The sequence below is a fragment of the Macaca thibetana genome, chromosome 4 (assembly GCF_024542745.1).
Source record: "Macaca thibetana thibetana isolate TM-01 chromosome 4, ASM2454274v1, whole genome shotgun sequence".
Classification (NCBI taxonomy): Eukaryota; Metazoa; Chordata; class Mammalia; order Primates; family Cercopithecidae; genus Macaca; species Macaca thibetana.
Window position 1 is genome coordinate 5,271,958 of NC_065581.1, and position 23,420 is coordinate 5,295,377.

At 39.1% G+C, this 23,420-nt stretch overlaps 1 protein-coding gene across 5 annotated transcripts in view; it reads left to right on the forward strand.

Annotated features, from left to right (window-relative positions):
* FARS2 (phenylalanyl-tRNA synthetase 2, mitochondrial) overlaps positions 1-23,420 on the forward strand; it is a 515,781-nt gene that overhangs the window by 75,847 nt on the left and 416,514 nt on the right. Inside the window, exon 1 of one of the 5 annotated variants that reach the window (XM_050789676.1) lies at positions 8,477-9,038. The exons of the other annotated variants lie outside the window; for them this stretch is intronic. The gene's annotated coding sequence lies outside the window, so the exon portion shown is untranslated. Of the gene's footprint in view, positions 1-8,476; positions 9,039-23,420 lie in introns of those variants that run through there. 5 annotated transcript variants of the gene reach the window in all.

A 23,420-nucleotide genomic window follows, 5' to 3' on the forward strand; every position in this document is an offset into this window, starting at 1 on the left:
ATCAAGCTAGCCATGAAAAAATGGTCTACTTGTTTATGAATATGCCTCAATTTATCCTTTTTGATGAAAATTTTAAATGATTTTTTTCTATTATTAAGTTTCATAAGGAAGCATGAAGGAGAAATTACCAAATATTTGCAGTACATATGATGGATAAATTGATAAGAAAACAATCAACACAGTAGTAGTAAAATGCCAAGGATAGGCTGTTAACAAAAAGTAAGTACCAAAGTTGAATAAAGAATTTTAAGTATCACTAATATTATAAATAAATATGAAAGCATACATTTTTAAGCATCAGATTGGCAGAGATGGAAAAAAACTCACAATATACCATGTTAGGAGGGAATTGGGAAAAGTGCCTTCTCATATATTGTTGATAGGGGCATTTACAGGGACAGTGTTTATGAGAATGTTTGGCAATGTGTGATAACAGTTTATGCACACTCAATTTCTGACATGGGAATTTCTTCTTAACTCATCCTAAGATATGTGGACAAACCCCAAAGGAGAATGACCTAAGATGACTGAGTGCAGTGTTATTTATTCATGCCATCAGTGGAGCCTGCTCTGCCTCCTGTTCTCTCTGATGTGTAACTCACTGGATTCAGAGCTTATGCGCAGCCCCAGGGCAAACCCAAGGTACCAGGCTAGTGACTGAAGGAACATTTCTTCTGTTCTGGATAGAACAATCACAGATTCTAGTGCAGGGGCCCTGACACTTGGTGAGCAGCATCCACTTTGTCTTTCCCTGAAGCAAATCATTAACGTCCAGCACACGGCAGTTGTGTCAGCTCTGCAGACAGAGCCTGGCCCATGTGGCTGCTGTCCCCAGGGCTCAGTGTGCCTGCTCTGAGATCCACCAGCAGGTATTTAGCCAGGGCAGGTCTGGTCTCCCGCACTGACTGGCACCAGCCAGGATTAGAGTCTGACCTGGGCTCCCTCCTGTGTCACCTTCGTGAAAGCTTCAAGTTCCAGGAGCAGCAGCCTTCTCCCTCCACCCTCTTCAGGAACACCACTGGAGCCTGGTGGCCATTTGGGTGACCCGATGCACTCACAGCAGCAGGATTTGCTCTGTCGTCATGAATGGCATCTCCATGTGCCAGTGTCATCAGATGGTCAGAGTGGGGTGTGGGGAGCATGGGGCAGTTGTGCTGTGGATTTTTTTTTCTAGAGGCAATATTTGGAATTAGAAACCTATTTATATACTCTTAGCATTAATTTACATATAATCCTCTAATAACTTCAGATAGTCTTCTATTCAACTAATTAGTGCAGCTAACCAGTGTTGTAGCCCAACTCAGCATTAAGGGCATTAAACTTGTGAATTACTGAATAGACTTGTAAAACCGTAATCATGGTAATGGTAAATCAGCTTAGGCCGCTCACAAATGCAGCTGGCAATAGCTGTTCCTTAGCCATGATTCCTTACACTGGAGTGATATCTCAATTAACAAATTCCAGGGAAATTGTGCCTTCATAACTTTTGGCTGAATTAGCCTACCCCCTAACAAAAAAGGAAGGAAAAGAAATTAACATTTATTATCTTTCATTTTATAGGCCTGTGCTAATGGTAACCGTTATTATTCTAGTTTAATTCTATTATTTAATACAAAGTCTATATCATTTGTCAAATTGGTTTATGAAGAGTTGAAACATCCAGGAAAGGCTATACTATAGATTTTGTAGATTATGTGGAGCTTGCCTCATAACAGTTTGGCTGTGTCCCCACCCAAATCTCATTTCGAATTGTAGCTCCCATAATCCCCATGTGTCATGGGAGGGACCTGGTGGGAGGTAATTGAATAATGAGGGCAGGTTTTTCCTTGCTGTTCGTGTGATGGTGAATATGTCTCATGAAATCTGATGGTTTTATAAAAGGAAAGTTTACCTGCACACACTTTCTTGCCTGCCACCATGTAAGATATACCTTTGCTCCTCCTTTGCCTTCCGCCATGATTGTGAGGCCTCCCCAGCCGTGTGAGGCCATTAAACCTCTTTTTCTTTATAAATTACCCAGTCTTGGGTATGTCTTTATTAGTACTGTGAGAGTAGACTAATACATTGCCCTTAGGGTTTACAGTGTACCACTGGAGCTGAGTTTATCTTTCCTTCCTTTTCTCCTTGCTTACCCTTTATCCTGGAGTGAGTTGTCTACCACCTGCCTCACTTGAGAGTAGATAGTACGGGAAAGGGGACAGCTCAGCTTGCTCTGCCCACTGACCCTGTGTTGACTTCCACTTGATGGATTCCACTGGATGTTGATACTGTCCTGCACATTATTGGAATGACATGCTGACTACTGGTGTGTACAGATGACTTTCAATACCCTTTGGGGAAATTTTACCCCTTCATAGGTTGTGCAGAGAGTAGGAAGACTGGTTGTCAAACAGTAAAAGAGTACCTGCAATTCATGTCATTCTTTGCATTCACCTTAAAATACTGATTTTAATAGATTTTTTATATCTAAATGTATATATACCTTTTGTTTTTGTTGCTGTAAAGTCGCTTATTCATTTAGAGCCTACATGTTAGCTTTGGTGTATTTTTAAGGAATTAGGAAAATAATTTTAGCCAGAGAATGCTCAGTCTCCCTCTTTGTTTACCCTTCCCCCCAAAGCACTATTGACCCTGTTGGTTGAGAATGTTGGTCTAGGAAATAATTTTATATTCTTTATAATTTTACGGTTATGTTCTCCCATGAGTTTTAAGCATGAATGGTACAATGATAGGGGGTTTTGTTTGTGTTTTATTTTTCACACCGAGACCGTGAAATAGGCTCTCCATTGGCAGTGTCATGTCATCAAAGATGAATAGCTCGAGATTCAGGAGACCTAGGTTCTGGCTGAGCTCTGTGCCCTTGAGCTCCCATATGATGGGGGGCAATCTCTGCCTCCATTTCCTAAACTGATCCCTCTGGTCCATCATGTCTCTGACATCCACTAAGGCTACATCTTTTCATTGGTGTTACTGTATGGTTTGAAGGATAACTGATGGCAGTGTATTTATGGTATCTTGGTGACTCCTACCTTATCCCTGTTGACTTTTAAGATTTTATGGCAAATTGAGTTAGGAATCTTTTCCTAGCAAGAATGCTTTATAAGTAAGAGGTCCTTAAAAATAAAAGAAAAAACCTAACATGTAGACTTTTTCTCTGCAGCCCCATGTTCCGGAACCTTCTGTTTTTAACCTGACTGTTAATATTGGAGTAATTTCTTATTGCAGTTTGCCCAGTTTTGTGCCAAAGAGCTCATCTTTCGTACTTCCTCAGACATGACCTTATAAATCTTCGCTGGAGATAAAGTGGGATTAGCAGGCCTGAGCAGTTCGAGGGAGGGAAGTGTCTTATCTCTATAACTTTCCAAAGTCATCCTCTTCTGTGTGGTGGGTAAGTTCTGTGGTATTAGAGTGCTGTGTTTCAGTGATAGTGTAGTCTGGTCGATTTCTAAAGTCTCTGTTTAATGTTGTTTCTATTAAAACAAAAAATGTGGCTACCAACCAACTTATATACAAGCTCATTGGAGGCAATCCTTTTTTACTGTGAGGTAAACCATGTGATAAAATATTTTAAAGTTAACGTAGCTTATCAGTTTGTAAAACAAGTCATATGCTTTACCTTATTCAGTGTCTCCCGATGTCAGAGTGATGGTCCCAAATTATGAATTGTGATTGAGATCTGGAATGAATTCACCAGTGTTTTTCAATTGTCTTTTTGTTGCCCTGTCATAGTTGATATGCTTTCAACCTGTTTTTTGTTTGTTTGTTTGTTTTGTTTTTAATAAAACTTGTGACAACAAATGTATGAGTTAAAAAAATTTTTTTTTTATGTCAACCAATCATCCAAGTCTCTGGGCACCAACCGAGTGTTCTACAATTCAATTCAGACACTGTCTGGGGTTAGCCCAGACTGTACAGGTTAAAAACTGTCTCACAAGATTACCCACAGTAGAGGCTCCAGTTTCAAACCCCATGTTATCACTTGCAGTTTTGACCAACCGGCTATAAATTGGGGGTCCCCTTGATCATTCGCTAAAAAGTTTCCCAGAACTCAGGAAAGCACTGCACTTATATTAACAGTTTATTATAAAGAATACAACCCAGAAGGAGATACACAGGGTGAAGAGGTCTGGGTGTGATGCCTCCATGCCATCTCCCGGCACACCGTTCTCTCAGCACTTGGTTGTGTTCACCAGCCGGGATATTTTCTCAACTCTGTGGTTCAGGAGTTTGGATCGAGCTTTAATTACATAGACATGATAGATTACATCATTGGCTATTGGTCATTGCCTTAATCTCCAGCCCCTTTCCCCTTTCTGTTCGTGAGGCCCTCAGTTCTTGCTTTGATATTTCTGGAGACCTGTGTCCATCCGGAAGCTGTCTCATGGGCCACCAAGAGTGGCATTATGAGAACAAAATGTACTCCTAGCTTCCTAGAAATTCCGCGGGATTTAGGAGTTCTCAATCGGGAATGGGACAAACACCAAATTTTAGAACACAAGCTGCTCCTATTATTCCTATCAATCAAGATACTACAAAGATTTTAGGAGCCCCTTGGGAACCTGGGACAGTGAGCAAATATATAGATTTATTATTATATCAGAGTGTTGTGTAGTGTTGTCTTCTAAATCTTATCCATCCTCACTTTTTTCTTTTGTGATTTCCCTTTCTTTGAACATCTCTGAGACCTACTTCGCCAGGTAGATGATTGCTTTTTCAGTTTTATGTCCCAAAGTAGGTTTTAAGTCCCACGAGAGAGGAGATGTAGCTTATGCTGCTTCTGTGCTGGTGGCTCCATTCAGCTCAGTGTTATGTATCCCCAGAGGAAGCTGTGTTTCTTATGCTGGCTCCACGGGTACCCCAGGAACATCGAGGGTACTGTGTGGGGTGTTGCCTCCTATATGGTATAGGCTAGGAGAATAACTGTAGCGCATCTTCATGGAGTTTTAATCTCACTCAAAGCTTTGGAGGAAATTAAAATGAATACAGGAATATTATGGAGTAGCAAATGATTCACAAACAGGTGGCATCAATGAAATTTTATGTTCATTGACAGATACCTTTGGATTATGCGTGTTTCCCCAGACATGTATTCGTTCACTCTTCTCTAATGGGGTAGTTAAATTTGAGAAGTCAGAATATGTATGTATTTGAGTGTGTAGTTTGTAAATTCTACAGGAGTGAATGTTACTGTAATAGACATTAATTCAGTGATTTTTGGCTGGGTGGAGTGGGTCATGCCTGTAATCCTAGCACTTTGGGAGGCGTAAGCAGGAGGATTGCTTGAACTCAGGAGTTCTAGAGCAGCCTGGGCAACATGGTAAAACCCCGTCTCCAAAAAAGTCCCAAAAATTAGCCGGGTGTGGTGGTATGGTCTGTAGTCACAGCTACTTGGGGAGCTGAAGCTTGAGAATTGTTTGGGCCCAGGAGGTCGAGAGTGCAGTGAGTCGAGATCACATCTGGGTGACAGAGTAAAACTCTTTCAAAAAAAAAAATTGGTTGATGGTCTTATTCTACGTATATATTTTTTGAGTCTTATTTCTACAATGTTTTCAGTATTTTACTTAGATGGGCTTTAACAGAATGAATTTTCTCTTTTATTTTGCTTGGCTGTCTTAATCATGGCCTTCTTCATGTTAATGTTACCTCATTCAAAGAGTTTTTGCCTGACTAATGAGTTGTAGTTTTAAAGTGCTATGTATTTAGATATTCATAATGAGAGATTAACCAGAGCCACGGATCACATCTCTGGGAGCGTTCACATGTCCCATGTCCAGCCTGCCAAACTATACCCCTTAGGATTCCCTGGCCACAGGGAAGAGCTTGAATAACAGTGTTCTGGTGGCTGGGATTTTCTCCTGTCTGATCACATAAGTTAATTTACCTGGTGTCTTGTTCACATTTGTCTCTAGTTCCCCTGGTGCTATTATTGCCAATAGTGAAATAACAAAGGTTTGATATGAAGATGGACATGTGTAAGGGAGAGCTGGGGATTAGCCAGCCCAGTTTTACCTCAGCTGGTATCGTTACTGGGTCAGAGTGGGGTTGAGTCTGAAAGGCGGAGCGAGGTCAACATTGACAGAATTGAACTAAAAACAATGTGTGGGAAATAATTCAGCATTATCAAAGTGAATTTCAGAGAGCATTAGCTGCTTCTTGGGGCCTGGGGTCACACCTCTATAGTGACTGGTCTTAGAGAGAGGGCTTTAGCCCTGAACCTACTGCCCTACTCTGAACCTATTACCCAACATTGCTGAGGTACTTTATGATCTCCAAGAGAACTTGAATGAGGATATGTGCATGGTTTAGTGAATTGGCTCCAATTTCCTGAGCCCTAATGTGCCATGGCACAGCTGCTGTAGTAGTCACTGTAAATACATTATTTCATTGAGTTTTCACAGAAAGTCAATGAAGTAGATATTCCTGATCCCCTTTAGTTTCAGACAGGAAACGAAATCCCTGAGAGGTCACATGATTTGCCCAGGCCTCAGGTTAAATTTGGGAAGTACCAGCGCTGAGATTCAGGCTAAGGACTGTGTAACTTTAGAGACATGCTGTCATCTTGCTCCAGTGATAGACACTGAGCACCCAGTGTGCAGCAAGCAGTGGGTCGTGTGCTGGAAATGTAAAGAAGAATGAAGCCACCCACTTTGCAGGGGCATAGCACATCATCTTCAGCAGAATGCTAAGGAGGTTCCAAAATGACTTAATTGAAAGCACTGCATAAATGCATGACATTAGGCTGGCAATAGTTTCCTGCCAATATATGAAGTGCTAAGAATCAATAGAAAGAAGTATATGGTTATAAAAAAGAAATGAGCAGAGCCATAGAAAGGCTAATGGAAAGCATGGAATGTTAAGAAACTAGCAGATTTATTTATGTGAAGTTGGGAAGATGCTACTCTAGCAGTTTTTGGCTGATTTTGATGATTGATATTATACCTAAAGTAGCTGAGTTACTCCGATTAACATCACTTGTTTTATTTAAAACCATGCTAACTCAGAGAACCTTACTTTTAATACACCTGAAGGTATTTACCTATTTATGTTGGATGTAAGATGTTACAGAGTCAGAGGAAACAAATAAAACAAGGGCAATGTTAGGTGGTTTCAACACCAATCGTCTGTATATTGCATATGATATTGTGCCCAAGGGGTTAGTGATGATGTGTGCAGGGCACGTAGGGCAAATGCTTTCATGGGCGGGTGATGAGAATCAAGACAAGGATGAACCGCATTAAAAAGGTAATGGTTCAGTATTAAGTCGTAGAGAAGAGTGGATACTGAACATTGGTTTTTATTGAGCAAAATAAGTTATTCTTAGTTGACCCAGCTCTTAGGTTTATAGACCAAATCAAGAATGTTATACTAATATTGATTTTCTTATATGATCTTTTGAATTTAATCCATAATACTTTTTCTTGGCATTGGTAACCTCTAAAGTGTACCATTCTGCTTTCTGAATCGCCTTGACATTTTTCATCACCAAATACTTTTTTACTGTTTTAATGGAGTTACGGCAATGAAATTAGAAAACTAAAAGATTTTGGGAACAGTCAATAATTAAGCAATACTGTTTATTTTGTCTTACTTGAAATAGATGGACAGGGAGGAGAAGGAGACTTGTGTCTCTCATGGCCCTCTAGCTTCATACCTATCCCATTTCATCTGCGTAGCCTTGATGACCGTTTTGCAGATAAGGACATTGTGATTTTTTAAGAGGTTGAATGAATTTGCTAGTTACGACGCAGTCAGAATTTGAGCCCAGGACTGTTTCTTTCAAAACCCCTTTCTTTTGCTGGAGTGTGCTGCTTCTTGCAGTTTGAAATGACTGAACTGTAATGACCAGCTAGATTATGAAACACGAAGTGGGAAAGTTGTGGTTATTTTCTGACTTACTTATTTTGAGCAATGCTATCATATTAAGTAGATATTTTATACAGTTTAGACATGTCTGAGGAACCTCTTACCTTGCTGGGCAATGAGGATGTATTCACCTTCAGCAGAGGCAAGTGTCTTTCTGAACTGGTGGTGGCTGAGTATAGTTGAGTTTCCTGCACTTTAAAAACTGTACTCTGGCCACTGTTTTGATTCTCTTGTTTGACTGGCCTGTTTGTATTTTGAGCAGTCCCTAGCCAGGTGTTAGACCTATAGCTTACCATATAATTCTCTATTGACTTGAGCTCTGCCGTTGTGCACTTTGTACGTACATCATCTACCATCTACTGCATCATCCCTGTTTGCTTTGGGCTCTCCCAGTATGATTCATCATTAAATATCCAGTTGGAACCTCAGCCTCTTCCAGGAATGTCTCCTCTGGCATCCTCTACATTTGCTGTTCTTTCTCCTAAGCCTCCAAGGGACTTGATGCCTGTCCTCTTGTTAATCACATGCTCTTTTAGAAATGTATTTATGTTTCCCTATGAATATGGTGGCCCTCTGGCTTCATACATTTTAAAATGTTTGTGGCCAGGGATGATGATTTAAACAACAGTATTTTGGAAAGTAGGACATTTTTTTAAAGTCCTCTCACATTATCACTTAGTGTACAGTAACTATTGTAGTAAAACTACTTGGCAGTATAGCAGTAAAATAGTTTAATCACAGTGGTACAAAGGGTGCGGGGAGTATGGCACTTGTACGTTGTTGATGGGAGTCCTAACTGGCGTACTCCCTCTTAGGAGATCCATTTGGCCCTATCTGTTAAAATATAAAACACACAAACCATTTGACTAGCAAGTCAGCTTCAGAAATTTATTCTAAAAATGCTAGCATGTGTATGAAAAGATACAAGTATTTCCATTATAGAGTTACTGATTTTAGCAAAATATTGGAAACAAATGTTTATCAGTAAGGAAACAGCTAAGTAAACATGGGCTTTTATATGACAGAATACTTGGCACCATTGAAAAGAATGAGGTAGATCGCTATGCACTACTGTACTGCTGTGAGAAGTCACCAGTATTAATTCTTATCGGACAAGAAGAGGTGCAGAGCAGTTTGCTCGTGTTTGTTTGAGAATCAAGTCTGGCGGAAGATGGGTATGTATACTTATACATACAAGATGATGTAAAGTGTGAAATATTTAATAGTTTTGGGGCTTTAGTTACCAAATTATGATTTTATTCTCCTCTGAAATATTTCCCCATTTGTCTTTAACATAAAATGATAAATCGCTTAATATCAGGAAAACAATCCAAAAATATTATCTCTCCAGGAATAAAAATATTATTCTGTGAAAATGTGTAGTCTTGGCCTATGAGCCATGTTTATCTTAGGGCAGTGTGGAACAGCTGCTTCCCAGCTCCATATGTAGGCAAGCCCTGTTTTGAGAAGCAAAGCTTTCTATTTATAAATTAAGGTTGGGATCTGATACTGCTTTTTGATGGTTTCTGTGATAGTTTGGTGATTTAAGTTGATGAAACTGAATATGGCTTCTAAGGCATGTCACCATCTCTTGACATTTGACCTGCAAGAGCATTAGTTCCTTGACACGCGTATGACCGTACTCTAGAAAGGTGTTGTCTGAATTCCTACTTCCAAATCAGTCTCCTCACTTCAGGATTTTCATTGCTTTAAGTGACTCTTGTATTTGCAAAGCCCATATCCATTTCAGTTCTGCTCCCATCTGATCCTTTGTGATCTGTTTAACAGCCCTGGCCTGAAAGAGGAACAAACAGAGAGGGGAAATGAGAATAAGAAATGAGTAAGTGTCAGGGAGGGACCCAGAGTTAACTGTACAGGTGCTTTATGTTGATGTTTCTTCTTCAGTGTTGAAAGCTTACTATATGGATGAATGTTTTTTCATCTTTGTATTTTGCACTTACATATTGATTTTTTTTTTTTTTTTACCAAAATTGAAATGCAGAATTGATTTGATTAATTAGACTTGTCATTCAGATAGAAACTGTTCCAAGCTCTTTTTTTTTTGGAACAGATCTTCTTAGGTGAATATTAACATGTTATTGAACAATTAGCAATTAGTTGTAATGTAAATCAGTTTTCTGTAATACTTTATCACTGCTGTTTGGTGAAATCAAGTTTTATTGGATGATTCAGTGTGTAAGAGTGGCATAAATGAGTTTTTCACTATTATTGGAGATTTAAGTTTTTGGAGAAATTATGTGACTAGTAATCAAAAGGTATAAAACATTTAGCCAAGTGGAAAGTGAAAAATTGTTAACATTTGATATGCAAACATAGGCCTCATTTTAATTTAGTCATATTGTCAAGTAGCAGGACAGTATGTGTAGTAGATAGTGATACTTGTGTTTTTAATTCCATTCTTTTTGTACTTCTGAGTTATTTTGCTTTGTTTAGAGGAGAAGAGAGAGGAATAGATTTTATTGTCAAGCCTGTGTTGAATCTGAGGTGCCTCCCCATTTGCCCACTGTCTTTCTGGTGCACACTCAGAGGAGCAGTGGACCTGTTTCTTCAGCACAGAGCTCTCTTAAGACTTAATAGGAAAATTTGCAGAGGTATAAATGTAGTGGAACTGTTAATTCTCAGCTTTTTTTTTCCTATTGTGTTTTAGTTTTGTTTTTCAGATACTAAAAGTATCTGACAGATAAACAGACTGAAAGGTAAGCTTGGCTTTTGGTAAAAACACTCAGAAAGGAGAAAATAAAAAACACCTTAGTTCTAAATATAACACTTCAGGGTTATAAAATAAGACAGCCTTTTTTTTCTGGAAGAACAGAGACGTGGCAATCTGATGGATTTTAAAAGTCTCGGTGACTTTATTTTATACCCATGTAACTAGAAGCTATGAGTCTTTTCAAAGTGTTTCTAAAACCAAAGACTTTTCTTTACATATGTGGATCTCATGAACCTATGGTCGGATAACCTATTTTCAAAAGTTCAGATTTTTTAAAATTTATTTTTATTTGTATTTTTTAAATTTTAAAAATTGTGGGTACATATTAGGTGTGTATATTTATGGGGTACATGAGATATTTTGACACAGGCACGCAGTGTGAAATAATCACATCATGGAGAACGGGGCATCCATCCCTCAAACATTTATCCTTGAGTTACAGACAATCCAGTTACACCCTTTATTTTAAAACGTACGGTTGTTACTGACTGTATTCACCTGATTGTGCTATCAAATAGTAGGTCTTCTTCATTCTTTCTATTTTTTCAGATTAGTTTTGAAAGAAAATATCTGCATGTGTTTCCTCATTCACTGCAGATATTTCCCACAATTGCTTTTTCAGCCTTGCAAGTTTTTGATGTTTGTAAACATCAGAAGTTTTCAATTTTCATGTGGTCAAATGTATGTATCTTTCATTTGGTTTTGTATACTTCTTTTAAATTTCTTTTGTAAAATAGTCATTCCTCACACAAAATCAGTTAAAGAATTACCAGTATTTTTTGTTTGTTTCTCTTTTTAAACAGGTAATAAAACCCTGTGCATTCTATTTTGGCATGTGACAGGAAGTAAATATCACTTTTTTTTTTTTTACCCAAATAGTTTTCCAGCACTGTTTTGTATGTAATTTATTCCTTCTACATTGGTTTATGAGATTTTATGTGTGTGTTTGTGTGTGTGTATGTGTATAAATATATATATATAGAGAGAGACTGAGAGAGAACTAATATATCAGAGTTTGTTTGCTGTGTCAAGTCTTATGTTAGTTTTCATTATTGTTGCTCTATTTTTTAAAATAATAGATAATAATAAAATTTAAGGAATTTAAAAAAAAATTCCTGGGTCCTGTCAATTGTTTAATCTTTCCAACGAACTTGGGAATCATTTTCACAAGTCGCTCCCCTTGTTTTCCTCTTTCTTCTGCAGACCTTTTCACTGTGAATTCCAGGACAATAATTTGGGTAGAGCGGCATTGTATACTATTCAATCTTCATATACAAGGAGTATCTCCCTTTTAAATTCCAAATTTCTTTCATGGTTTCTTATAAAGTTTTGTGACTTGTTTCACATAGGCCTCTTTATATATTTGTTACTATAAAGGATGTTTTTCATTATATCTTTATTTACTGTTGGTAATTGCTGGGATTTAAGCTGTTGATTTTTCAAAATTGTACGTTAATCCCCTTCACCACGCTTTTATTTGTTCTAATAGTTCATGAGTTGATTCACTTGAGCATTCTGGATGTTCCATTGTGTTGTGGCCAAAAACGTATCTCAGTTTCTTCCTTCTAGTAGTCACATTCCATTAGTGCCCATCTAATTAATGTTCTTACATTGGCTGAAGTCCTATACATTTTAGAAATGATGGACTGTAAATTGCCTATTCACTGTTTGGAGTGATTTTGTAACTAATTCATCCAGAGACCACAGATTACTGTGAAGAAAGGCTTCTGGGAAAGCATCAAGTTCATGTGGTAATGACCAATGACATCTTTTCATATTTTTGGTAGAACAATTAGAATTTTAGGGAAAATCTATTAAAATAGTAGCTTTGAAAACTTAAGGCAGATTTTAAAATACCTTTTTCTGTTTCTGGTGATATTGAAACTTGGTGATATTGAGAGATATAGAAACTTGGTGATACTGAGTTTCTATTTCTGGTGATATAGAAACTTGGTGATATTGAGACAGAGACACTTAGAATAAAAAAAAAATGAGTTCACTGATTCAAAAGTAAAACCCAACTTTTATGGATGATTGTTTTAATAGACCTATAGATTATATGGAATAAAATAGTTCGGATTTTTTCACGAGGTTCAGGTAGAGTTATCTTTTAAAAAAATTATTCATGTGACTTTCCTACTAACTTGCTCTCACGATGTGCTGTTTTTAATTTCCTGAATTGTGTACTGTGCTTTTGTTTTTACCGAAGCTGAAACCATCTATCTGTTTGCTCTCTGGGTGTGTTTTCGTCTCCCTTTCTGTACTTTTTCTTGGATGCAGACTTTTTGTCTTTCTTTTCTCCTCAGCAATCTTTTGCATAGTCTTTCAAATGCCCCACAGTCCTGAGTAGAATTCATATGGAACATGCATGGCCTTGTCCAGGTCGTCCTGACCGCAGTGACTTTCCTCATGCTCTTTCCTCTGCTCTAAAATGCTCTCCCTTTTCCCTGCCCACCCAACCCACCTGCACAGAAGTTTACCTCTTTGATAGAGCGCTCTGATTATCTCAGGTATGAGTTCTTGGATTTGCAGGGCACTTCTTGGCATTCTCTATGGCATTTAATACTCTGTAGCTTGCATTCTGTGTATTTGAGACATGTTTAGAGTTTGGCACAGTGTTTTCATGGCTATATCACCTTCTCTGTGAATCTTCAGTGCTTAGCATCACCCTTGTTTGTTGAATAAGTGAGCGAAGGGCTGCTGTACTTTGGTGCTCAGTGCCTTGGAACATGCAGTTTTCTTGTGATTTTTCTATACAGTCCCCAGATTTATTAGCCTTCCCTCAATATACTGTTATTTTCAATAATATATTAATGACTGTCAAGATACGTACAGGTATATGCTTTTTGTTTTTATTGGGTGTCATATGTGGCTATTGGTAAAAATGAGTTGAAACTAAAGTTTATATTTTTATATGGCTTTTTTCATTTCAAACATTTAAAAAAATTAAAAACACACCAAAAGGATCAGAAAAAATGCAAGATGACAAAAATACAACTGTGACCAAAGCCAGGACTTTGTGTCCAGTGGCATGGCTAGCCTACTCTGTCAGTATTTTATGTCCTCTAATGAAAAATACTGTGCTAGTGCCAATGTGTAATGTTTTAGACACTGTCATGTAACTGGGAAAGTTCTGTCTCAGTAACAAACAATTTTGCCTAGCAAATATTCCTAATTGGCTCAAAGATAACTATATTTTAAAATCATGTTTAATATCAGTGATAATGTCAAAAATGAAATCCGGGCAAGTTAGCAAATTTTTTGTTTATTGTGCATACCAAAAATTCACAAACCAGAAGACCTCTTTTTTTTTTTTTTTTTTTTTTTGAGACAGGGTCTCACCTTTTCAGCCAGGTTGGAGTGCAGTGGTAGAAACACAACTTATTGCAGCCTTGACCTCCTGGGCTCAAGTGATCCTCCCGCCTCAGCTAGCAGTAGCTGGGACACAGGTACATGCCACCTTGCCTGGCTAATTTTTATATTTTTATATTTTTTGTAGAGATGATGTCTCGCTGTGTTGCCCAAGCTGGTCTCAAACTCCCGAGCACAAGCCATCCACCCAACTCGACCTTCCACAGTGGTAGGATTACAGGCATGAGCCATGGCACCTAGCCAAACCAGGAGTCTTGACTCACAGAAGCTTGGCTCACAGCAACTTATAAAGCATAAATGAAGAAGTACATTAATCTCTGTTGCTATTATTATAATCTTCCATTCCTTTCAGGGCAAGCAGAGCTGTAAAAGCTTATTTGCTTGTAGATGGTTGGTTCCCTTTTATCATGCTGACAAGGACAGAGAGCTTAAGTTTCGTTTATGGCCAGAGCCAGCATTTTAGAGAAGTCAGGATAGCTTACCTTTCTCTTATGTGGCTATGGGTGGTTGGCCTAAGGATATGCCCACACTGTGGCCTCCATTTGATTTTTCTTTAACAATAACAATATTAATAACAACCAAATACTGACTGAGTTCATGTTAGGTGCCTTTCACATCTACTTATCACAGTGACCCAGAACTGATGTTGAGTCTGCTTTGCTATGCGTTTGCTATGCAATGATGAGGCCATACTTTGTGATAAGGTAGCAACCAGTCACCTGTAACATGTTTTTCCACATGGCCTTGCTCTGTCCAATACCCTACATGTCCAGGAAGCAGGCTTTGTTACATGACTTGGAGCATCGGCATGTGTTCAGAAGGATGCGTGCATATACCCTGGAAATAGCTCAAGTTTATTGATTATTTATTAGGTCAAGTAGAAAATTCTATCTAAAGTCTACTCTTGGTGAAAGATTAATCCTACTGTGTTTTCCTTCCTAAGGTCTCAGAATACTTTTATAAGAATAATCACTTTTTTTCTCTGATCTTAGTGTAAGTACATGAGCCCATAAAGTTTTTCCTTAAAAATCAATCAGAATTTTCTGTTTTTTTTTTTTAAATAATAATTTTTAGCCTACATTTTCTTAATATTAGGAATGGTTAGAGCACCAACAGTGCCATAGGTGATAAAAAATAAATGCAAAGATGTAAGTAGGTCTCAGGAAATGGCTACATTAAGGTCTCCCCTTCTTTCAGTAGGAACTCTGGGAGCTCCCTGTTGTTTCTGGTCAAGGCTAAGCCATCTTCTGCCCTCCTGCCTGGGTGCTGCTGTGGTTGTCAATGAATTGGCTGTTGTGGGGAGGAGGAGCCATCTGCCTGGGGGCTTGGCAGGGAACAGAAGACACAAAATGGATGAGGAAATATTTTTATTGACTCAGTTTCATATGCACACGTTTTTTTACTTTCCTTTGCCTGCTCTGTGGCCATGGGGAGAGATTTTTTTTTTTTTCCCCCTGTGAGAGCAGTTGCTTTGAGAAAACTGTGAGAAGCTTTTCCTGGGAGACAGTGGGTGGGGTTTGACAGCTCCCCCTTCAGTCATCAGTGTACCGGCTGCTCTTGACCTGCCTACACTGCAAAACATCAGTAGGTCCCTAATCATCTATATATTTGTGATACTTTTGTATGGTTCTGATTTTCCACTCTTATTTCTGTTTCCCTACTTGGGACTCTGTTTTTATTTTTTATCATAACTTTATTATTTTATTATATTTTATTTATTTATTTTTTGAGACAGAGTCTCGCTCTGTCGCCCAGGTTGGAGTGCAGTGGTGTGATCTCGGCTCACTACAACCTCCATCTCCCAGGTTCAAGCGATTCTCCTGCCTCAGCCTCCCGAGTGGCTGGGATTAAAGGATCCCACCATCAAACCCGGCTACTTTTTGTATTTTTAGTAGAGATGGGGTTCCACCATGTTGGCCCGGCTGGTCTTGAACTCTTGACCTCAGGCGATCCACCCGCCTTGGCCTCCCAAAGTGCTAGGATTAAAGGTGTGAGTCACTGCATCTGGCTAATTTTTTATCGTAACTATATATTCTGCTGTAAGCTGATTTTAATTATTCGATTTAAGAGGAAGGGTAAAAAAAAAAACAAAAAAAACCAATTCCAGTTCTTACCTGAGCTGACAAAAATGAGATAGGTAAAATAAGCCGGTTCCAATTACATTGAAAGTAAGAAAACTCAGTTTCTTTGTAAGGATCTGAATAGCCCAAGTAGAATCACATGATCATATTTTAAAGCATCTTAAAGATCATAAAGATTAATTTGGTCATCTTGTAGAAGAGGGAACTGAGACCTAGAAAGCAACTTAAAGCTTATAATGCTAGCTATTTATGTGTTCTCCACAACTTGACAATGTGACTTTCATGCAATCAGCACTTTCAAATATTAAAAGATAGATATCCTCAAACTACCTTTTCTAGGCCTAATTGGGACTTTCATGCATCAGCTGATGAACAGTTCTACTACTTCATTACAGTCAAGCACAATAGTCAACAGTTGTACTTTGCTAAGCAGTGTTTATTTGCATAACTATTTGAATACTGTGGTGCATTTATTTATATTAGTTCCTAAAAATGAACAGAAATGGTAAAATATAAGTGCTGATACTAACAGCCAGACAACTGACACAATTAAGTGACTCATGGTCAACTAGACCAGTTATAGAATATAAGGTGAACTAGGCCAGTTACAGAATATAAGTTAATCCCAGCACTTTGGGAGGCTGAGGTGGGCGGATCACCTGAGGTTGGGAGTTCGAGACCAGCCTGACCAAAATGGAGAACCCCTGTCTGTATTAAAAATACAAAATTAGCCAGGCTTGATGGTGCATACCTGTAATCCCAGCTATTTGGGAGGCTGAGGCAGGAGAATTGCTTGAACCCGGGAGGCAGAGGTTGCGGTGAGCCGAGATCGCGCCATTGCCTTCCAGCCTGGGCAACAAGAGCGAAACTCCATCTGAAAAAAAAAAAAAAAAAAAAAAAAAAATAAGCTGATCCACTCAGTGCACAAAGGGGCGAAAATTAAACATATCCCAAATTCCAAGACTACAATGTCCAAGTGATAGGGGGAAGTGAGAGAGAATTGAGAAAAGATCACTAAAATATGAAATGAAAATTATTATCAGAATATTCTGGGAACTCAAATACTGGGAAAGAGTTCATGGGTCCATTCACTAGGTATCCAGCTTACTACAGACTCGTCATCAACAGAAGGTAGCTGGTGCCTTACAAGAAAACAGACAAGACCTCATTAAAATCTACATCACTCATTTCTGCCCTAATCTATATGAAATGACCATTGATATCTCCTTACAGTTAATAATGGTAGTAATAATTTATTTTACCGATTAGAGATGGTACTACTGCTGACAAAACTGTTGTTTATTACTGTAGACAAAACTGTACATTTCATTTATTTATCTATTTATTTATTTAGAGATGGAATTTCACTCTTGTTGCCCAGGCTGGAGTGCAAAGGTGCGATCTCGGCTCACTGCAACCTTTGCCTCCTGGGTTCAAGCGATTCTCCTGTCTCAGCCTCCCTACTAGTTGGGATTACAGGTGCACGCCACCACACCCAGCTAATTTTTGTATTTTTAGTAGAGATAGTGTTTCATCATATTGGTCAGGCTGGTCTCGAACTCCTGACCTCAAGTGTTCCGCCTGCTTTGGCCTCCAAAAGTACTGGGATCGCTGGCATGAGCCACTGCACCCAGCCTACATTTCAGTTATTCTTGATGTGTTTTAAAAGTGCGCATTCCTTAACAGTTGGATATAAAAATATACATTTTATAACTAGAAATTTTAGACATTTTTAGTTCTCTGGAACATGTAAACCCAGTGTTGAACTTCTGTACATTAAGTTTTTATCACCTTTTCCAGGAATGTATGGTGAATGAAAGTGGAGGAGGAGCTGGTATGACATGGGTCCTGTCTGGGGGTTCTCCTGTGGGAGGGAGAGGACCTTTGCCTTGGTAGCTGTCTACGGTACTAATATTCATGCCTCTCTGCCCGGGTCTGTGGTGTCAGTTTTACTACTTCAGAATTTCAGAAATGAAGTTTACCTCCCCAGTCCCTTTAAAAGATAAAAATAAACTAGCTCAAATTCTAGCCACAGCTGTAAGTGGTCCTTGTGTGTGGCAATGGCTAAGAATGGACACTGCCTGCTTCTCAGGTGTCCTCTGTCTTTGCTCTGAGCTGCGTGACAGCTGTGCCTTCCGTGCTTCTCTTCGGAGGCTTGTTTCTGGGTATGTGTTCACCTCAATGGATGCTTAGATTTTAGTTTACCAAACGACACAGAAGTCACTGCATTTGATGTGGTGACCTAAGAGCAAGTGGCCTCCAGGTCCAGTTTATCAAAGTCAGAAGCTGCGATTCAGGAAAGCCACTGCAGCTGTTTCCAGTAGAGAGGCTGGCTGAGGCAAGGACCTCATTCCCTGTGGGTGTATCTGCTTGCTAATACCATTGTTGCATGGAAATGGGTTCCTGGAGATGGAGGCGCACAGGCCCAGAGAGGAAGTGACAGGGATTTGTAACAGATCACACTGACCCGAAGGAAGGCCCTGACGTAGATATGTCCCCTTTTCCCATTCAGAGTAGTTGCTGCTGCTTGTCTTTGTGTCTTGGATAATCCATGTTATCGTCTTCAGTATACTGTACCCCCCTAATCTGCTGGGCTGAAAGGTCAAGTGCAGGCAACTGAACCTTTACTGACCTTGAGTGGTTTAGGGAGGAGGCAGCGTGTTATGGAAGCCTCTCCTTGAAGTCTTTGTCTGTGTGAAAGGACACATTGCACCAACTGATAAAATCTGCTCCACTAACCCAGAGGCAGTGAAGTGAGAGTGAGCTCGCTTGGCTGGGATAACTGACATTTATCTGTCAACCAAATTCAGTGGAAAAAAGAATGGGCATTGGAGTTAGATCTGGATTTCCGATGCTTGCCAGTCCCGCTTCTTCTCTATGTAACCACAGTGCTTCATTTTCTCTTTCTCTTTTTTTTTTTTGAGAGGGGGTCTTGCTCTGTTACCCAGACTGGAGTGCAGTGGCATGATCTCAAGCTCGCTGCAACCTCCACCTCCCGGGTTCAAGCAGTTCTCCTGCCTCAACCACCCAATTAACTGGGAATACAGGTGCGTGACACCACACCTGACTAATTTTTTTTGTTTTTAGTAGAGACGGGGTTTTACCATGTTGGTCAGGCTGGTCTCAAACTCGTGACCTCAAGTGATCCACCCACCTTGGCCTCCCAAAGTGCTGGGATTACAGACGTGAGCCACCACGCCTGACCAATGTGTTCCCTTTCTATAATGTAATATTGATCTTTAGTTATGATGATGACTAGATGAGACAATGTATGTGAAGTGCCTGGTTGGTGAATAAAGAAATAATAATAATAATAAAAATAAAACACCATTATAATTATTTTTATTATGCGTCTGTTCTTCCACCAGATGTTTTGCTGGAGGTGTTAGTAAGAAGGTAACCAGCTTTTAGAGATATTCCTCATTGATCTGCTACAGAGGTGAAAAACCTTAAAGGCAAGCTGCTATTTTTGATTTTGAAAAATCTCAGAAAGACCCAGGACCGCACAGATTGTAAACCTGGTCGTTAGGCAGAATGTATTTGGCAGGAGTGTCACTTCACCCCCAGGTACGTTAAATTGAGAGCAGCGTCTTGATTACAGCAAAAGTTCAGTTCTAGTCTCCTTTACGTAGCAGTTTACCCACAGCTTCTCAGGCACGCATGTGTGAAATGAGGTCCACGTGCTCTCTGCAGAATACAACAGAGATGAGTGGTAAGAGATTCAGAGAGCAGAGTAATTTCAGGTTACTGTTTGAATTTTGTGTTTGAGAATAGCTCACAATTAAATGCTGGGAAGTGGCACAGGAAAGTGGCTTGAACTTTAAGAATGTTCCCTTTCCTCCGTTCTCCCATTTTACCCTGAGATTTTCCATTTGTGTTAATTATCTCCACAGCTCCTATTAGGTTATACAGTAGAATCTGAATTTCAAATAAATGTCAAAATCAGAAAATAGGCCTATAATCTTTCACAGGCAGTTATGAAGAGAATGGACTTTGTTTCTGAAGCATTTTGTCCTGTGAAGCACAGACCTTATTTTTCAAATGCCTTGTCACCAGAAACTGTGAGCAAGTCTCATTAAAAGACTCTTGAGGAGTCCTGGGGATGGTGGCAGGATATGGCGGTGTGGAAGAGCAGGCCTGGATCAGCAGTGCTCATGGACCGGGGCGTCCTGCCACCTCACCCTGACTACCAGGGACATGCAGTCACCCAGAAGTCTCTTCCCTCGCAGGACCAAGCTTTCTCATCCATAAGGTCAAGATATTAAACCAGCTGATCCTTAAGGTTCTTTCCTGAGTTCCATGTCTTTGGGCATACATATGAAAAACCACTCTGCATATCAACCATTCTTGAAGAATACATGAGTACATTTTTATTCACTGATGCCCATAGTACTTGGGTGGATAAAATTCATCATCACCTCCAGCAGTGATTTTCTGTGTCTTTGGGTTTCGTTGCATCATTGGAGTCATGAAAATTATTTTATATGAAGGGCCAGTTTGTAAAATAAATAAAGTAGAATTGCTGTGGTTTCATCAGGGACTGAACCCTAAGTTCCTGTTTCACTTTCACTCCCTGAGCATCCGCTGAGATATCCATAGAGCCCCAGGATTTGAAAATTAGACATTCAGGGTTAGATCCATGCTCCTGAGTGTACTATTGTATTCTTGATCCAATCCTGTGCCTACTTTTCCCACCAACATTTTATTATGAAAATTTTCAAGCATACAGGAAAAGTTGAAAAAATTTTACAGTTAAACTTCATATAGCCACCACCTCGATTCTACAATTTACATATTACTGTACTTGCTTTATAGTCACATATTCATCTGTGTATCCCTGTATCCTCCACCAATTCTTTTTTTTTTTTTTGACAGGTTTCAAATATGTTGCGAATTCCCCTTAGATGTAGATAACGATAACTAATTAGCTGGAGTTCAACATTTATATATAATTCTTTTTTAGAGTAAAATTTCCATACAGTGAACTTCACAGACCTTGGTTATACCATTCAGTAGGTTCTTTTTTTTTGAGATGGAGCCTCGTTTTGTCACCCAGGCTGGAAAACAGTGATAGGATCTTGGCACACTGAAACCTCTGTCTTCCAGGTTCAAGTGATTCTCCTGGCTCAGCCTACCGAGTAACTGGGATTACAGGCGCCCACCACCACACCTGGCTAAGTTTTGTGTTTTTAGTAGAGATGAGGTTTTGCCATGTTGACCCAGCTGGTCTTGAACTCCTGACCTCAGGTGATCCTCCCACCTTGGCACCCCAAAATGTGGGGATTACAGGTGTGAGCCAGCACATTAAGTTCTGAGAAAAGTATGTATCTTTGCAATTTAAACTTTCTGTCAAGATACTAATCATCCCTTTTACCCCAAGAAGTCCTCTCATGCCCCTTTCTGGTCAGTCTTCATTCACACCATCTAGAGTAGGTATTGTTCTGATTTTTTTCCAACCAAAAAAGTTGTTTTATCTGTTATATAGTTTCCATATATATATTTTATATATATATATCATATATATATATAAAATATATTCTTTGTGTCTGGTTTCCTTCATTTATCAAATGTTTTTGAGATTCATCCCCGTTGTGTATACAGTAGTTTGTGTGTGTGTGAGTGTGTAATCCATTTTAGGAATGTACCACTGTTTACCCTTCTGTTGATGGATATCTGGACTGCATCCATTTTGAGGCTGTTATGAATACAGCTGCAGTGAATGTACAACTCTTTTTCTTCTGAGTGGTTTTTCCTGGTTAAATACCTAGGATTAGAATTGCTGAATCATATGGTAGGTGTATGTTTAGCTTTGTAAAACATTGCCAGCCCTTTTTCTGAAGAGCCTGTACCATTTTACAACATTACCAACAAATTGAGAGTTCTGCCTATTCCACATCTTCGCTGACATTTGGTGTTTTCAGTCTTTTTAAATTTAGTTTTTTTCCTGGAACAACAACAACAACAATAATAATGATGGTGATAACTAATGGTGGTATTCCACTGGCTTTTATTTGCTTTCCCTGGTGACTAATGATGTCAAGCACTTTTTCATGTCTTTATCCGCTTTTTTGTATCTTCTCTGGTAAAGTGTTTGTTCAAATCTTTTGTTGATTTGTTTTTAACCGAGCTATTTGTCTTTTGATTATTGAGTTGTAGGAATTCTTCATATATCCAGCTGTCAGTTTGTATCATATTCTTTGCCAGTCTTTGGCTTCCCTGTTCATTTTCCTAAAGATGTCTTTTGAGGAATGTAAGATTTTAATTTTCAAAAAAATCCATTCTCTACATATTTTCTTTCATCATTATTGCTTTCTGTATTCTAAAAACCCTTTGTCCACTCCAAGGTATGAAAGTATTCTCATATATTTTATTGTACAAGCTGCACATTTAGTCACTAGTCTTTACGTTTAGGTCTTTGCTATGTCTTGAATGGATGTATGTGTGTGCTGTGAGATAGGAGCTCTGCCTTCTTCTGGCCACTCCTTCAACATAATCTCTGCTGCCATTACCCTGGCTGACTGGCCATTTCCCAAATATATATACACTCATGTCTGTGTACTTGTATGTTGTGTTATTGGCTCACTTACTTACTTGTTTATTTTATTTTATTTATTTATTTATTTTTTGAGATGGAGTTTCGCACTGTGGCCCAGGCTGGAGTGCGGTGGTGTAATCTCGGCTCACTGCAACCTCCATCACGTGATTCTCCTGCCTCAGCCTCCCAAATAGCTGGGAATACAGGCGCACACCACCAGAGCCGGTGGATTTTTTTGTATTTTTAGTAGAGACACGGTTTCACCATGTTGGCCAGACTGGTCTCCAACTCCTGACCTCGTGATCTGCCTGCCTTGACCTCCCAAAGTGCTGGGATTACAAGCATGAGCTACTGCACCTGGCCCACTTCTTTATTTATTGATTGCTTATTATGTGCTAGCAGCTAGGATAGGTATTAAGTATGTAGTATTAAATAAAACATAAGTAATCTGTGCCACTGTGGTTCTTGTTGTGTAGTAAGGATAGACATTAAACAAATAAACACGAATGCTCTTCTATGAATATCTGGTGAAGTTCCTTTTATCCTTTAAAACTCAATTTTTACAGTATTTGAAGACAAATAAATGTAATCTACCATTATCAGCAGGCTAAAGAAGAAAAATCGTATCAATTGATACAGAAAAAGCATGTAGAAAAATTCAATACTCATAAAAATAAAAACTCTCAGCCAGGTGTGGTGGCTCACGCCTGTAATCCCAGCACTTTGGAAGGCCGAGGCGGGTGGATCACAATGTCAGGAGATCGAGACCATCCTGGCTAACATGGTGAAACCCCGTCTCTACTAAAAATGCAAAGCAAAATTAACCAGGCGTGGTGGT